The sequence below is a fragment of the Saccopteryx bilineata genome, chromosome 6 (genome assembly GCF_036850765.1).
Source record: "Saccopteryx bilineata isolate mSacBil1 chromosome 6, mSacBil1_pri_phased_curated, whole genome shotgun sequence".
In the NCBI taxonomy this organism is placed as follows: Eukaryota; Metazoa; Chordata; class Mammalia; order Chiroptera; family Emballonuridae; genus Saccopteryx; species Saccopteryx bilineata.
This window is the reverse complement of record NC_089495.1, coordinates 23,323,727-23,340,862: the sequence shown is the minus strand read 5'-3', so window position 1 is coordinate 23,340,862 and position 17,136 is coordinate 23,323,727. Positions and strand designations below refer to the sequence as shown.

Sequence of the window (17,136 nt, the reverse complement as noted above, 5' to 3'; positions counted from 1 at the left end):
CAGAAACCGGGCCTGGGAACTGTCCGGCGATTCCCTACGAAAGTGTATGTGTATGTCCATGTGGACTGCAGTTACTGCCTCGCCAGATAAAGACCACACACAGTGGTCTTACCTTAGATTCTAGGGAGTATTTTATCTCTTACCTGTGGAAACTTTTCAACACCTCCTTCCCCTGCAGTTGCAAGAAAATGCTCATGTTTGTCTTGCTTTGTGGTAGAAGAAAGGGCCTTTGAACAATCACGGAGACTTTCTGATTGCTGCTGGCAGAGCCCCACCCTGGCCCCAGGATCTTCTAAAATACATCTGGGCTCCTTTGTGTCTGGGTTCACAAAGTGTGTTAAAGGCTACATTGTGAGCCTCTATTATCCTGTCATTGGTTTTACTTTTCTTTCTCCCAAGTCTCTTGTTCTCTTGCTCTTATTTTACCAACATGTCATACTTAGAAATGTGTGATTGTAGAAAAGGTATGTATATGCGGTAGTAAATCAGCACAGACTAGAATTTTGTACAGGGAAATGCTTACTTGTGAGTGGGAGGAGGCTATAAAGAAAATAGCATCATTATTGAAAATCCATATAATTGTCCTAAGTTAGCCCTACTTGGGAAAATGTCTATTTAGCAGTAAATCCTGAAATTAGAAACATTTTGGTGACCATACAAATATAGGTAACTGCGTGACTTTGTAGTCAGTACCCCTACCCAGATCAGGTCTATACAGTGCCGGATGGATCTGAACCAAAGTCCAGTCAGCCTTGTCACAGCCTGGTTGGTAGATGACAGCACAAATGGGTGGAAATAATGGGCCAAGAGTCAGAAAGCCCAATGTAATTCCCTCAGTGCCCCCCACCTGCCCCGTCCAGCAGCAGGAAGTAAATGCCTTCAGGAAATCTGTCTGCCTCTTTTGCCTCCACTAATGCCCAGCACAGTAGAAAGGTCAACCCCTACTCAGCAGATGCCGTGTGGGCCAGGCCTGCTCACAGCCTGGCTTGGGTGTAGGTCGCATGTCCAGTGAGGCTCAGTGAGCAGGGCCAGCAGGACCCCCTCTGGAAAGCTGTTTCGTCTGCTGCACTCTGATGTCTCCCCGGGAAGGGGAGGGGAGAGCTGTGGATCCTGTGATCCAGGCGTGTACAGAGTGGCCCTGGGGTGGTGGCAGGAGCGAGCGCTTGGGCTAGGGACATCTTCCCATGGGGTGGGGACCCAGGGCTGCAGGGGCAGTGAGGCCGGGCATCGGCTCTGGGGCTGTGCTAGCTGACTTTCCCAAAGAGCCCGCCACCTTCTGGCCCGTCCCCACAAACGCTCACTCTGCTGCCCTCGGACCACACAGGGACCCACCCCGCATGTGTGAGGAGGCAGGGCCCCACTCCCTGTCACCATGTGTCAGCACAGGAGGGAAACGGCTCGGAGGGGCTGGGGAGGACAGGCCAGCCTCCCCTACTTTCTCGGCTTGTCAGGCCTGAAGTGACACCTCCGCGTCATCCTGCAGTGACCGTGTGCCAGCCGCCCCAGCTGTGTGTAGACTCCAGGAAACCGCTCCTGAGGAACAGTAGTCACTCCAGGCTGTTCACACTTGGAACAGCTCACAGGGACAACTGCCCTCAGACTCTGGGGACGGCCCACGGCCTCTGTCAGAGCCCAGACTGGGTGTGGTGACAGGGCATGAGACCAGCGGTCTGGAACCAGAGCTGCCACAACGTTTTCAGGGACAGGCAAAGGACATCGGCACATGTCTATCCTTCGCATGGGCGGGATGAAGTCCCTGCCGTCTTCTGCAGCCCTGGCTGCGTGTGGCCAGGGCCTGGCTGGCCTCCGGAGGGCTCACAGCCACCTTTGGGGCCAGTACACACTGCTAGTTTCCTGGGTCCCCAGCCAATCCTGGACACTTCCGCCATGACCTCAGAGGCAGCGTGGCTAAACGCAGACCTACCCCACTTTGCCTTAACACAGCTCTTGACCCTTCTCTGTGTGTGTCTTTGTCTCTACACCCAGCCCTGCTCTCGGGTCACTCTGTCACTTCCTGATGTGCTCAGCATCATGGTTTGCCTCTCCTGGTGTGTGTTTCTAACGTTCTTCATTTTGCTTTGGGCAGCAAGATGGCCATTCCCAACCCCCTCCCCCCATGCCAGCTCAGATCTCACCAGTGCCTCCCCAAGACCCAAATCCTGAACACATCCCTAAAGGCCCTTAAAAGCCTGGTCCTGTCTTCCTTTCTCCGTCTTTTGTTCGGGACCTGCTCAAACCCTGCCATCTTCTCAGACTTGGTACAAGCCCTGCTTCCTCCAGGCTGTCCCGGCCCTCAGCTGGAGGAGCTTCCTCCAGCAACTTCTGGGAGCTGGCCCTCCGCTGCCCGGGCCACGGGCGTTCCTGGATCGCCTTCCTCTACTCCACACAGGCACTGACACAGAGCACAGATTCAGGCGCTCGGACTGCGGCAAAGGAAACAGGAATGACGGACCGCTAATGGGATGAAACTCGACCCCCTGGTCTCGATGACCTGGGCTGAGAGGAGCAGTACCTGGGGACCATGCCGGGCTCTGCACACCGCCCATGGTGCCCCGAGCACACCTACAGGGCAGCTTTGGCCCTGATGGGGGGTCTGCCACAGGAAGAACAGGAGGGCACCCTAGTTTTCCTCACTTCAGAGTCCTAACCCCTCTTCCTAGACCCGCACAAGAAGGGGGGCGGGGGCGGGGGCGGAGGGCCTGGTTAATTCTGGCTGATAGAAAAGCTGGTCTTTTGAAGTGAAAAATCTGGTAGGAGGGAAAGGGGATGGGAGTCTCTAGTTTCCTGAGCTTCCCCATAACTGCTGTGTAAATGTGATCCTCACATGGGAAAAGAATGCGTCCCCATGGCCATAGATGTTCCCAGACTGAACAGAGGGTCAAAGAGAGGCTATTTCAGTCCCTGTAAACAAGGAAGGGGTTTGCTAGGAATGGAGTTCAAACCTTGGAATGTATTAACAAGGACATTTTCAGCAGCATGCAAAGACATCCAAGAACACAGCACCATGGGTGGGGGGGGGGGGGTCAGGCTCTGTTTAGAGAACAGTCTCCTCACAGAACCCTTCCTGCGACGGGGCAGCTGCAACATGCGTGCAGTGGGCTAAGCAAGGGAAGAAATCCATGTTTAAAATCCTGTCTGAGGTGAGTCACAACCATCTGCATTTGAAGGCAAAGGAGAATAGAATGTATTATACAATTCTAAAACATTTCAGTTATTGTCCTTGATTGGAAAACTCAGCCTGGCCCTCAGTTCTCGGAGATAGCTGGGTGTGGGGTCTAGGTGCTTGCCGACCACAGCAGGGCTGGGGCAGTGGCAAGACCTGCAGGGGCCAGCTTCCTGGCTCGGCTTTCCTGCTGGTACGTTAGGGTCTGTTTGTCCAAGTGCCTGGTGAGCCACGTCTCTTAGATTCTTTCCCCCGCCGAATCCATCTACGTGAACAGACGCGCTCCTCAACTTACCATGGGTTACACGCCAGGAAACCCACTGGAACTCCGTCAGGTCAAAGTGCACTTGACACCAAACAACATAGCTTAGCCAGGGGTCTCAGACTCGCGGCCCGCCGAACAATTTTGTGTGGCCCGCAGACTTATCCACGGGCTTACTTAATTTTATCCAAAATATTTTGAACTTCGTGGATTAGTCTGCGGGCTGCACAAAATTGTTCGGCGGGCCGCATGCGGCCCGCAGGCCGCGAGTTTGAGACCCCTGGCTTAGCCTGTTTTAAACGTGCTCAGAACATTTACATTAGACTACAGTTGGGCACAATCATCTAACACAAAGCCTATTTTATAATAAGGTGGATTAAAGACTTAAATATATAAGGCCTGAAACCATAAGACTACAAGAAAACACAGGCAGTAAACTGACGTCTCCCTTAGCAATGTTTTTTTGGGTGTATCTCCTCGGGCAAAGGAAAAAGAAAAAAATAAAGATATGGGACTACAGCAAACAATTTCTGCACAGCAGAGGTAACTTGGTAAAATGGAAAGACGGCCTCCTGAGTGAAAGAAAATACTCGCCAGCGAGATATCTGATAAGGAGTTAATAACCACAATATGAGGAAAACTGTACAGCTCAACACAACCAAACAATCTGATTAAAAAATGGACAGAGGACCTGAATAGCCATTTCTCCAAAGAGGACAATAAAATGAACTCTCATCACCTCACACCTGTCAGAACGGCTACCAATAAATCAGCAATTAAGTGTTGGTGAGGCTGTGGAGAAAAGAACCTTCATGCACTGTTGGTGGGAATGTCGATTGGTGCAGCCACTGGAAAGCAGTGTGGAGTTACTTTACCTCAAATCATTAAAAATCGAACTGCCCTGTGACCCAGCAGTTGGGTACTGATGGGTCTTTATTTGAAGAAACCCAAAATACTAATTTGAAAAGATACATACACCTATGTTCACTGCAGCACTATTTATCGTGGCCAAGGTGTGGAAGCAACAAGAGTCTCAATAGACAGAGGGATGAAGAAGCAGCACGTACACACAGTGGAATAGGACTCAGCCACAGACCCACAGAAAACGTAGTCATCTGTGACAAGGACGGACCTAGAGGATATTATGCTAAGCGAAGTCAGTCAGAGAAAGGCGGGTACCAAATGGTTCCACCTACATGTGGACTGAAGAAGGAAGAGGTGCTCTCCCTCCGGGAGCAAGCCCGCGCCTTTCCCTGTCCTCCTCGCCTTCGTCCCCCACAGGCCCACGGCTCCTGAACTCTAAGGGTCCTCCCGAAACCTGCGCCCAGGGAAGCAACAGCTGCTCCCGGGCAGGCGGACCCTGAACCCATCCCCAAAGCCCCCGTTCTCTGACCCTCCAGGGAGCCAGAGCAGCCCACCCGGGCTCTGCTGCTTCTGCCCTAGGCCCGCCCTTCTTTCACTGTCCCCAGCGTTCATGAACTTACTCTCAGAACCCACAAAACAACTGAGCAAACAGACACAGGACAAACAGATGGTAGAGAAAATGGGGGTGTGGGTGAAGGAGTTACGTGCAGATTAGCAGTAACAGTCATAGGGATGTGAAGTACATAAATATCGGAATACTGTCAGTATTGTAATAACTGGTGTCGGATGGGCACTAGACTTACTGGAGTGATCACGTGATGTACAGAGGGGCAAAAGTAAGTTTACAGTTTGTATGAAAATAACAATAAACTGTTTTGTGTACTCATAACTGTAAACATACTTTTTCCCACCCCTAAATATATAGGTCTTAATCACTATGTTATATACCTGAAACTAATATGTTAATGGTAACTGAAAATAAATTATGATATTCAATATCATGTAATTTATGATATCATAAAGCACAATATCCAGAGGATGCTGGCAACACAGTCCACTGGAGAGTACTGGTTCATCCTCACGACCGTGGGCTCACTGCCCGGCATCACGAGAGAATACTGAACCTCATGTTACGAGTGCAGGAAAGGACCAATGTTCAAAAATCTGAAGTAAGGTTTCTACTGAATGCTTATCACTCTTACACTACACCACAAGGTCAAACCATCATAAGGAAAGAACCATCTGTACTTACTGTATTTACTAATGATTTTCCCCCAAGAGTTTCTCCAACACGCACTCATTTTTACAAGAAGTCAGATAAGGAATACTCCTCCCCATCCAACTCCTAATAAACACGGGCCATCCTATAACAAATGCTTCACATAAGGCTGGTTTGGTTTTCATTTTATACCTGCCGGCTGGGTTTTTTAAAAATCAAATGCTGGTATTAATTTGTAATAAAAAGGCTAGTTAACATTTTAAAAAGGTTCCTAGTCTCTCGAGTCTCCAGAGGAACAGTCCCTGTAGTTAGAAAGTCCTCCCGATTCTCAAGACACTCCCCCGCCGCAGTAACCCGCGAGCTCCCACCTCGGTGCAGGCCTAGCTCTGCTCCGCGAGGTCAGCCCTAGAAGGCTGTCCTCTGACTTCGGATCTGTGAGACGAAAGCCTCTGCCAAACTTGTTCTTGTTGCCCCTGGATGGCCAGGAACTGGTGAGCCTACCTTGCACGTGGCTCATGCAGAAGGTGCTCGCTCCACTATTTCAGGCACAGCTGCAACTTGACTACCTGCTCACCCAGGACCCAGCCCTGTTCTCCCCACTTCCTCCCCTCGTCACCAGGCCCGTGTGCTGTCTGCATGAAGCCACCACGTCTACAGCCGCTGCTGCTTCCCGCTTGGGTTCATCTGCACGGGCCCCGAATTACGTCTGGGTCCATCTCCTGCACTTACAAAGAATCACTGTTCAACCTGCTTCTAAGAAATTATATAGGTGGCTTTTATTTGGTCTTTTAAGTTTCCCCAGAGAAGGGTAAAAAAACAAACTCTTGTCTTTAAAAAAAGCTTTACTAAGTGATAATATCATTAACAATACTGTGGACATTGTTGTTAAGAACTCTGACAACAGGAAAACCTAATAGAGGAGCTGTGGCATCGGGGATAGATAGCACTGCTCCCTGGTGATGTGGAGAAACGGTTACCTGTTGGTAAGTTGGTCAGTGGGAAGGAGCACCCCAGTGCGGGCTCTCTGTCTGGGCACGGGAGGCGGGCTGCGGAACCCAGCACCCACAGAGGGCATGTACTTCTGGCCAGGCACTGAATGGCACTATTCTGAGCACGAAATTACTTAAGCACCAAAAATGTGGTAATGACCTCTTTGGCCAGAACTGGCTGGTTCTCTGTCCTCGGCAGGAATCTTGCCCTTTTTCTGACTCATCTTTTCTTTCGAGGCCTCTTATAGGGATGAAATTTGCCACCTTATTTGGGCCGAGACATGACCGCTGTCAGCCTGCCTCTGGCAGTCCTGTCCTAGGCCCTAAGTGTGGTGCCTGGCAGGCAGGTCGCGTCTTGGGAATGCTGTGTTACTGTTTTAAGACGACAGTTTTGGATAGAGTGTCATCCCAGTTACACCAAGGTTGTGGGTTCAATCCCTAGTCAGGGCACATACAAGAATCAGAACAACAAATTGATGTCCCTCTCCCTTCCTCTCTAAAATCAATTTAAAAACTTTTTTAAAGACTACACTTACTGCCAGAAATAGATGAACTGAAGTGACAGCGGGTATTAACTAAAAACAAGGACAGATCACCAAAATGATCACCACCAGAAAAGCCCAGCAGTCTGGAGGAAGTCAGAATCCTCTCCCTCAGTAATGCCCAAGGGCAAGCACCCTGTTTCCGCAGGCTCACAGAAATGTCCCGAGCCAGGAAGAAAGGGCTGCCTTCTATTCAGTAGAATTGGGTTAGTAAGTCAAGAGGAATACGGATCCTATATCTGAGAGAGATTTCCACAAACACGGTTATTTCCCCAAAAGGCTTCAGAGCTTTCAGGGAAAGCCCCATTTATCTGTAACTTCTTTAGGTGCTACTGCTAGATGAGTGAGTGCTGATGGCCTTAAGTGTCAGCCTGACCAAGGACAGCTGTGGTGAGACCCAGTGTGGGGTGACACCTGGTGAGAGTCTGTGGAACTCGGTCGCAATCGTGAGACCGCCTTCCCTAAGCAGACCACGTTGGAGGAGACAATCAAGAACAGCCTATGCACTGCATAACAGCACCTCCCAAGTTGTGGATCACCCACTGGGAGAGGTGTGACGCCCGACTGCACCCGCTGGGCCACTGGGAGAGGTGTGACGCCCGACTGCACCCGCTGGGGGAGGTGTGACGCCCGACTGCACCCTCTGGGCCACTGGGAGAGGTGTGATGTCCCGACTGCACCCGCTGGGCCACTGGGAGAGGTGTGACGCCCCGACTGCACCCGCTGGGCCACTGGGAGAGGTGTGATGTCCCGACTGCACCCACTGGGCCACTGGGAGAGGTGTGACGCCCAACTGCACCCGCTGGGCCACTGGGGGAGGTGTGACGCCCGACTGCACCCGCTGGGGGAGGTGTGACGCCCGACTGCACCCGCTGGGCCACTGGGAGAGGTGTGACGCCCGACTGCACCCGCTGGGGGAGGTGTGATGTCCCGACTGCACCCTCTGGGCCACTGGGAGAGGTGTGATGTCCCGACTGCACCCACTGGGCCACTGGGAGAGGTGTGACGCCCCGACTGTACCCGCTGGGCCACTGGGAGAGGTGTGACGCCCCGACTGCACCCGCTGGGCCACTGGGAGAGGTGTGATGTCCCGACTGCACCCACTGGGCCACTGGGAGAGGTGTGACGCCCAACTGCACCCGCTGGGCCACTGGGGGAGGTGTGACGCCCGACTGCACCCGCTGGGGGAGGTGTGACGCCCGACTGCACCCGCTGGGCCACTGGGGGAGGTGTGACGCCCGACTGCACCCGCTGGGCCACTGGGAGAGGTGTGACGCCTGACTGCACCCGCTGGGGGAGGTGTGATGTCCCGACTGCACCTGCTGGGGGAGGTGTGATGTCCCGACTGCACCCGCTGGGCCACTGGGAGAGGTGTGACGCCCGACTGCACCCGCTGGGGGAGGTGTGATGTCCCAACTGCACCCGCTGGGAGAGGTGTGATGTCCCGACTGCACCCGCTGGGCCACTGGGAGAGGTGTGATGTCCCGACTGCACCCGCTGGGCCACTGGGAGAGGTGTGATGTCCCGACTGCACCCGCTGGGCCACTGGGAGAGGTGTGATGTCCCGACTGCACCCGCTGGGCCACTGGGAGAGGTGTGACGCCCGACTGCACCCGCTGGGCCACTGGGAGAGGTGTGACGCCCGACTGCACCCGCTGGGCCACTGGGAGAGGTGTGACGCCCGACTGCACCCGCTGGGCCACTGGGAGAGGTGTGACGCCCGACTGCACCTGCTGGGCCACTGGGAGAGGTGTGACGCCCGACTGCACCCGCTGGGGGAGGTGTGACGCCCAACTGCACCCGCTGGGCCACTGGGAGAGGTGTGATGTCCCGACTGCAGCCGCTGGGCCACTGGGAGAGGTGTGACGCCCAACTGCACCTGCTGGGCCACTGGGAGAGGTGTGACGCCCGACTGCACCCGCTGGGGGAGGCGTGACGCCCCGATGGCCCCCACTGGTAGAGGTGTGACTGCTGAGCCCCACCCCCGGGGCCAGGGTTTCCCAGGTGATGTGGGTGATGGTCCGCCCGCACCGGTTGCTATCTTCGTGCCCCAGCCCTGCCCCAGGACAGAGGGTCTGTGCGGCCTCTGACCTGGGAACTCACCAGCGTGCTCCAGTTTTGTAGAACAGCTCGAGAACAGTAGCCACCATTGAAGATTGCATTAATACCCACAAGACAGATTGCAGCCACCATCACACACCTGGGACCTGGGGTGGAGGAGACGGAGAATGAGATCACCTATTAATTAAAACCATTAACAGAGTGCAGTAATCTGCACCTCCGCCTGGCCCGCTGCTAGGGTTCCCTGGGCCTCTAAGACCAGCCAAGGGCTAAGGGCCAAGACCTGAGAGAGTCTGGGCAGAGGGGCCAAATGCCTCTGATGTCGACGTGAGGACAAGCACCACTTGAGAAGGAACTCGTATCTGTGGCATGAAGAGGCTCACAGCCAGGAGAGCCCTCTTAGGGTGTGGTGGGGCCAGGGAGGGGAGGCTCGGGCCAGGGGGGCCCAGAGTGCAGCTTCCAGGGACTCCCTGGCCCAGAGGCCTGAGGGAAGGGCTGCCAGAAAGAAGTGTGCTTTGGGGGGCATCCTCGCACGTTCACTCGAGAGTGTAAGGGTGTAAATCAGCAGGGGGTGGGGCCCAGCCGCAGGAGGACGGCCCGAAACCCTGCTGAGGAAAGGCACGGGCCTGAGGTCCCCCAGAGGTGAGCCTGAAACCCAGCCAGCACCAGGGCCTTCTCAGACCACAGTGACAGCCTGGAGCAGTCCCAGGCCACAGAGCAGTTCCCTAGGAGAACCCTGGGGAGTCGCCAAGCTTCACTTGACTTCAAGCACCTACCTACTGGACAAGCAAAACCCGAAAGGAAACGGTGAACACATCCTTCTAGGGCCTGAGAATTTTGGAACAGATAGACACAGAGACCCAGCAAGTAAACTTGCCTCCTCTCTCCGCAGGCACGGCTCCCTGTGAGCCAGCTGGTTTCAGACTTCCTCGTGTCGAGGAAGGAAGTCCAGTGCCAGCACCAGACACAGTGGCCCCGTTCCTCACTAACACTTCGAGTTTCCAGCCCTGGGAGCACGCTCTTCTCAGAGACAGACACGGTGGCCCCGTTCCTCACTAACACTTTGAGTTTCCAGCCCTGGGAGCACACTCTTCTCAGAGACAGACACGGTGGCCCCGTGCCTCACTAACACTTCGAGTTTCCGGCCCTGGGAGCACGCTCTTCTCAGAGACAGACAGGAGCGCACAAGGCACTGCGGCCTGCCCTGAGCTCCCCAGGGAGGCCTCCCGGTCCCGGTTCTGGTTCGGGCACAGGAAGCTGCCCCTCCAGGAGGCTCCGTGGCTCTCAGAGTTAAACTGAAACTCACTTCTGGGATTCCTAGTGAGGCCGAAGAATTAAGAAAAAATGTTTTCCCCCAGATTTCACTATAAATCATTAAAAAGTGTCGATGTGATTCTAGTTTCCTAGTAAAAATAGGGTTATTTCAGGACAGGAAAATATTCTTTTGCAAACAAAACTTATCAGCTTACCCACAGCTTTTCTCACCCTTTCCAAACTTGCCAAGAGCACTGGAGGGAGAGAGGGAAGGAGGGAGAGAGGGAGGGAAGGAGGGAGAGAGGGAGGGAGGAAAGGAGAGAGGGAGGGAGGAAAGGAAGGAGGGAGGGAGGGTGGGGAGGGAGGGAAGGTAGGAGGGAGGGAGGAAAGGAAGGAGGGAGGGAGGAAAGGAAGGAGGGAGGGAGGGAGGGAGGGAGGGAGGGAGGGAGGGCAGACGGGCAGACACAGCAGCAGCAGGCCTACACTCCCCTGGGGCTCCCAGACCAAAGCCGTGCCTATAGGGTGCCTGCTGTTTAAGAAAGACTGGAGGTTTCTCTCTCGTGTGACTTGGGGCTCGTGAATCAGTCCAGGAACCCGAGCTGTCACCAGGTCTCTGAGTGCAGGGTTTTATCACCTAGCTGCTCTCTGCCCAGTTGTAACGACAGTGACACACGTCTGCACACCTGTGCATGAGACACCAGGAAGTCTGACACCAGCTGGCTCAGGGACCCTGGGAGGCAGCTCCCCAAAGGACAGAAACCACCAGAGGAAGGCTACCCGTGTTCAGGTTGGCTTGACTGGGAACAGTGGGCCTCCTGAACTTCGTCGTCAGCTTAGTGAGATAGAAGAGGATGTGAGGTTTGCAGCAAAGGCGCCTGTAGGTGGCGCTGACTTGTGACTTCCCCAGCAGCTGCTCTGGTACTCGATGCCTGAATGGAACACATGGCTGCCCTCTGCACTTTTTCCAGGAGCCAGTTGGCAACTCTCCTGGTGCCAGATGCACAAGAACTAATGGGCACAAGCGGCAAAATCACAGCTTTGACTGCATTAGGCTGTCATAACAGTCTTGGCTTGAGATGTGCAGTCAGTGCTTGTGTGGTTAGCAGGCATCCATTGTGTTTTATTTTACAAAGCCTGGAGGACTCGACGGTGGCCACAAGGGGCAGGTTTGCAGGCTTGTCGCCACTGTATAACCCATAAGGGGTGCACAAGGCCCTGGGGTGTCAGAGCCAGGGCTCCTCACCGAGAGATGGAGAAGCCTCTTGGGGAAGGGCTGATGAGCACACAGGGTCAGTGCGCAGGCTGCCTGGGCGTTCTGCTCATTCTGTGAAGCCTCACCTTTTATTTTTTTTAATTAAGTGAGACCAGGGGAGGCAGAGAGACAGACTCCCACATTTGCCCCCACCAGGATCCACCCAGCAAGCCCCCTATGAGGGTGATGCTCTGTCCATCTGGGGCATTGCTCTGCTGTTCTGCAACCGAGCTGTTTTTAAGACCCGAGGTGGAGGGAGCCAGGGAGCCAGTGCCTGGGGCCAACTCGCTAGAGCCAGTTGAGCCATAGCTGCGGGAGAGAGAGAGAGAGAGAGATAGAGAGGGGTTTAGAAGCAGACGGTTTCTTCTCCTATGTGCTGCGTTCTGAGAGCAGGGAGCTGGGCTCTTCGAGGGAGAAGGCAGGGTGACTGCAGGGGCTGCGGCAGCCGTCTGGACCTGCATGAAGACCCACTGCCTTTCCTGCTCTGCTTGGCTGGGCTCCAAGCTGTGCCTTGACATCTAGCTCCTGGGACTCCCCCGGTGGCAGCTCCATCTCCAAAGCCCTCACGCTCACTCAGAGACTAGGCCATGCCGCCCAAACTAAACCTGAGGAATCAACAGCGTCAAATCCAGGCCTTGGCTAGCCAACCAGGAACGCTGCAGAGCTCTCCTTCCCTGGAAGGAGTGACTGAGAACTTGTCAGCGTGCCTGGGAGACCGACCATTTCCCGTCAGCATCATGTATTCCGGGGCTCTGAGCCGCAAGGCTGGGTCACCAGCCACACTCTCCTGATGGGCAGACATAGCTTGTAGCCTGACCAAACACCATCCATCCATCCATCCAAGAAGACACTGAACAAATGCAAACACCAGTGACACCCACCCCTCTGCCAGGCTGACCCGTGCCACGCGTGCTGGTCCACACTCACAGACCCACACCTGTCCCTGGAACGTCCTAAACAGTCTCTTCCCTTCCTTTAAAATGTGTGTCCACAACTCTTGCCTATTAGAATTTAAGCTCCTTAGGGACAAAGGCCTGACTTGTACATTTTTATATCTAGCACATAGTAGACACATATGTTTATTTAAAGAGTAGAGAGCTTATTCCTGACCAGTGATGGCAGCGGACAGAGGTTGACCTGGAGTGCACCCATCCATTCTTCCTAGCCAGCTCCCCTCCGCCAGTCTCTCCAGACCCTGGCCCCTGGCGCAGAACAAGGTCTCCACAGGGGACAGGACATCTTTAATGTGGGGGGAGGAGCTGTAACTGCTAGCCTCCCCTATCCCCACTGCCCTGCCACCTCTAGGTTTCTGGCAGGCGGGTCAGCAGGGAAGAGCAGGATCTCTGGCTGGAACCCAGGCAACTGCTTAGGGATTGTATCTTCCCTCTGGCCTACGCACATGCTTCCAAACACCCTCCTTCAGGCCCTGGGCCACCAGCATGGTTTGCCAACTGAAACCGCCCCACTCGAAGGCGCTCTCTCGTCTTACTCAGCTGTCCTGCAGGATTTCACACTGCTGACCAGGCAGCTGGGTGCTGCCCTTGCCCGGCGCCCCGCCCCGCTGCTCCTCGGGTCGCTCTGCATCCCGGTCCTCGCTTCTGTGCCAGCCTCAAGGTTCCGTCCTCCTGACCTCTCTCCTCCTTCCGTTACTCCCTCAACTGTCAGCTTATCCCGAGCGTCACACCCGCATTTCAGCACACACGGATGGACTCGTGTGAGCTTCAGAATTTCAAGTTATCTCATCCTAGACACCTCCAGGGGAATATTTACCAGCCTCTGAAAACTGAGAGCTGAACACACTGCCCTAGAAGAGTCAGGTGCACTGAACAGTGCCTTCTGGAACTGTCGGACCTTCGTCACCTTGGTAACAGAGGCTCCCAGGTGGCACAGCGATTACAGCTTTTCCGAAAGAAGAAACAAGGGCTGAGGATACGTCATTTAAGTTTTAAAATTAAGTATGGGTATAAGGATATGGAGCGTGCACTTAGAAAATCCTGGACTTTATGGACCATTAAATATACCTTAAAAACTAAGAAAACTTTGAGGGGGAAAATGTTTTTCCTACACAGTGAATTTTTAGATTTTGCAAACTAGTCAAGTATTTTAAAGAATTCTTTAAGTATCTAACATAGACTGCTTTCTTATTCTAAGGAGGACATTTAAATTACAACTGCCATTCATTAACACTACCACTTAAATAGAAAGGGTACTTGACCACGCACACAGAAGAACACGATTTCAGAATAAGGGACAAATACAGTAGCTTTAAGGAGAGAATCGACTACACTGTCTTGATTTCCCCCATCCTCATAGATAAGTGGAAAGGTAACCACTGGTCCAAGGACAGACATATATACTGTACATATGTACACAGACAGAAGTGGGCAGAAGTAGGTCTCCAGTTGTGCGTACACGAAACACTTTATTCCTGCATTATTATTAACTGTCGGGTTATTTTCCATGCAAACTGTACACCTCTTTTGCCTACCCCTGTACATGGGTGCCGACGGTGTAGGTTTTGATTAAGGGGTTAGGGCATGGTTTCCCAAAGTGTGCTCTATGTAAAACATTAGTTTCTTAAGATTCAGTATTTTTAAAAAGGGGGGAGGGGTCTCCCTTGTTTCAAATAAGTTTGAGAAAGATTGCATCATAGAGTTCCCTAATCTTGAAGATTCACGATGCTCGTGTTGTTATAAAGGGTCTGAAAATCTTCTGGTAAAGAAGTTTGTTTAACTAACACTGGAAGCATGTACGTACTCCACCTATGAAGATCCCCAAGCACTGGTGCTTTGGCCACACTGAGAAATCTGTGGGACAGGGAAGAGTAGGTGCCAGTCTAACCTACTGAAGTTGATGTCTTACAGCAGAAATGTCACCCCCCAGCATACTGATCTTCACCCCCGGAGAAAGAATCCTGACCAGGCAGGGTACGGCTCTGCTGGCCACGCTGGTGAATCGGTGGGATTTCTGACACTTGGACTCCCATCACTAAGCCTTTCCCTGGTTGGCACGGCCCTGCCTTCGGAACCAAGAGGCCTTCTTCCCGACCTAGGCCCGAGCTCTCAGGAGTGCCCCCTGCTTCCAACAGGAAGAACTTCTGAAGTCTCCCAGGAACCTGAAGGGAGCTGACACGACCCCAACTGAGGCTTCAGGTCAGCAGGGCAACTTGCCTGTGAAAAATAAACCCCAGAACACTTTGAAAGCCCTGTCCAGTGCTCCCCTCCCTCCTCACTAACAGGGCAGTGAGCTGAGTAAGGCCGGCCAGCACCCACCATCTCTCCAGTATCTTCCCAGTGAGCGGGGCCTAAGGCAGCCCGAGGCCAGTTCCGGCCTCCCGTTCCATATCACTCTTCAGTGCCCACCACGCAGCGCACGGGATATCCATGGTCATCCCGTCACCACCAGAGACTTGCCTCGTGTGTCAGTTCCCTTAATAAGCCCGACGCAGTGCCGAGGTTATCAGCCTCTCTTCGGTCTCTGGGCCCGAGGAACGTTGACGCACATTGCCCCGAGTTGGGATACGCAGACGTGCATGCGAGGAAGTTATTTCTGACAAGCCCTTATGCCTGTGACTTGGGGAAAGTTGTATTTGGTGCCGGCAGCAGGTGAAATTCCCTGACACCTGTCCTATGACACTAGCACCGACTGCTGGTTTGCTGTGTGGGCAGGCCGGGATTCAGTGTTTCAGTCTGACTCCGGGCGGCACGCCTCGCTTCTCCCTCAGGCCTGGGTGACGATCTCTCGGGAGAGACAGCAGTGCCACGGAGTTCTTCCAGCCAGCTAGGCAGTGGCCAGAGGGAGGGCGGGAGCTGCCTGCTCACTGACCTCCCGCGTACCGGGCACGTGTCTGGGCTGTAAGGGAAAGCAGGTACTTACATAGTATTCAGCAGAACTGACGGGACTTCCAGCCCTGAGAAGTAGCCTCGGAGGGAGGGAGCCAGCGCATCTGGAAAGAGACGTGGGAGAAGGCTGTGAACAAGGGCTCCCCCCTGACGCTGCGCTCCCCACAGAGCAGCCTGCTGGCTGCCATCCCCTTCACTATTCCAAGAAGGTGCCCACTCACACCTGCCCATGGGCAATTCTCCCCCTGGGGGCTGAAAAGCATCAGAGCAGTGTCCCAAGAAGTCTTCCTCACCCCTCTGTGGATACAGAGGCCATGGTCTCAGGGAAACGCCACCTCAGGGAGGCCGACCATCCTCCTTTGCAGAATTCACAGCACAGCGAGGCTAACGTCCCGCCCTATGAGGCTGTGTGCTCTCACTAAGTGTCACCTGGCTGCAGGGCAACGGCCTAATGGTTTTCCTTTGTAAGGAAGGGATAAGTCACGACACCATCCATGCCAGTTGTCTGGCTGGGACCAGAGATTATGTCCCCATTCTTTTAGAAAAGGGGTCTGGCGTTGTGGCACTGTGGGGTGCGCCCTCTGCTCACTGCCAGAGGGACCCACATCCCCTCTCTTTCATTGGGTTCCCTATAAGGAAGGCTAGCCCCAAACACAAGTGATGCTTTGTCCACTCAGCAAATGTTCTGGTCCTGTACTGAGAAAATGTTAAAACACAAGCAGAAGTGCCAGTGTACTGTGGCCTTAACCAACCATGTATCTATTGGCAGTGTCAGTTTTGTTCCTAAGCCACTGGGCAGAGGCCAGAGGTGCCTATTTAGTGCTGTTCCTCTGCTTACCCTGAGGAGGTGCGGCCTTCATCACCCCACGAGCAACCCAGGAGGCGCTGCTCAGAGAACATGGGGGAGGGGAGGGGAGCTGTAAATAAGAGGAGCTGGGCACCCCTTGGGGGGAGGCGGCCCTCTCGGTGGTGGCAGGAGAACATCACAGTTTTGCCTGGGTCTGGCCCGAACCTGTTCACCTGAAAATGTTTCTAGAGTAGGATGTGATGCTGGAAGGAATCTGACCCTGACACATTTATGTTGGTTGAATAAAATATATTCTGTAGCATGTTTTCATATGGCACCTCAGATTGCCAAAGCATCTGCCCAGAGGAGGCAGCATTCTGGGTGAAGCGGAGGTGCAAGGGGCCTGAGGCCCGAGAGGCAAGTCTGCAGAACCCAGGGCCCAGGACATGGGTTAGACCTCCTGCCTCATCTTCCCGGACCTGATGGGCAGGGAAACGGACTGAATCCTGGGGCCCTGCAAGCCTTCTCCATGGTCACAGGGCCCACAGGGCCCACGCTGTCTAGCTCTCCTGATTGCATTCTTTAGCTAGCTGGCTAAGAATGTGTCCTAGAAAAGGCCACGACAGTACCCCCAGACTTTGCCTGATCCCCACAAAGTCCTCAGAGTCGCCTTCTGCCCCACAGGCCTTGGCTCAGAGCAGTTACTTCCTCTGGCTGTCAGTGCAGGGCTGGGGCCACACTCAGGGACTCTTCCTCAACCTGGGGGAGAGGCCTCTGGTCTCACTCAGGAAACTGACAAAGACATATTTTGAGCTCCTGCCTACACCAGGAAGCCACCCCTGGGGCCTCAAGGCAGTAGAGGTCCTCTGAGGTCCACCCAGGTTCATAGGGATCGGATGAC

The 17,136-nt window shown here is 54.0% G+C and overlaps 1 protein-coding gene across 1 annotated transcript in view; it reads right to left on the bottom strand.

Moving 5' to 3' along the window:
* RBPMS (RNA binding protein, mRNA processing factor) overlaps nucleotides 1-17,136 on the bottom strand; it is a 193,848-nt gene that overhangs the window by 1,582 nt on the left and 175,130 nt on the right. The window contains exons 7-8 of the transcript XR_010726027.1: nucleotides 15,483-15,552; nucleotides 9,143-9,246 (exon numbers count right to left, since the gene is read on the bottom strand). The gene's annotated coding sequence lies outside the window, so the exon portion shown is untranslated. The remainder of the gene's footprint in view (nucleotides 1-9,142; nucleotides 9,247-15,482; nucleotides 15,553-17,136) is intronic.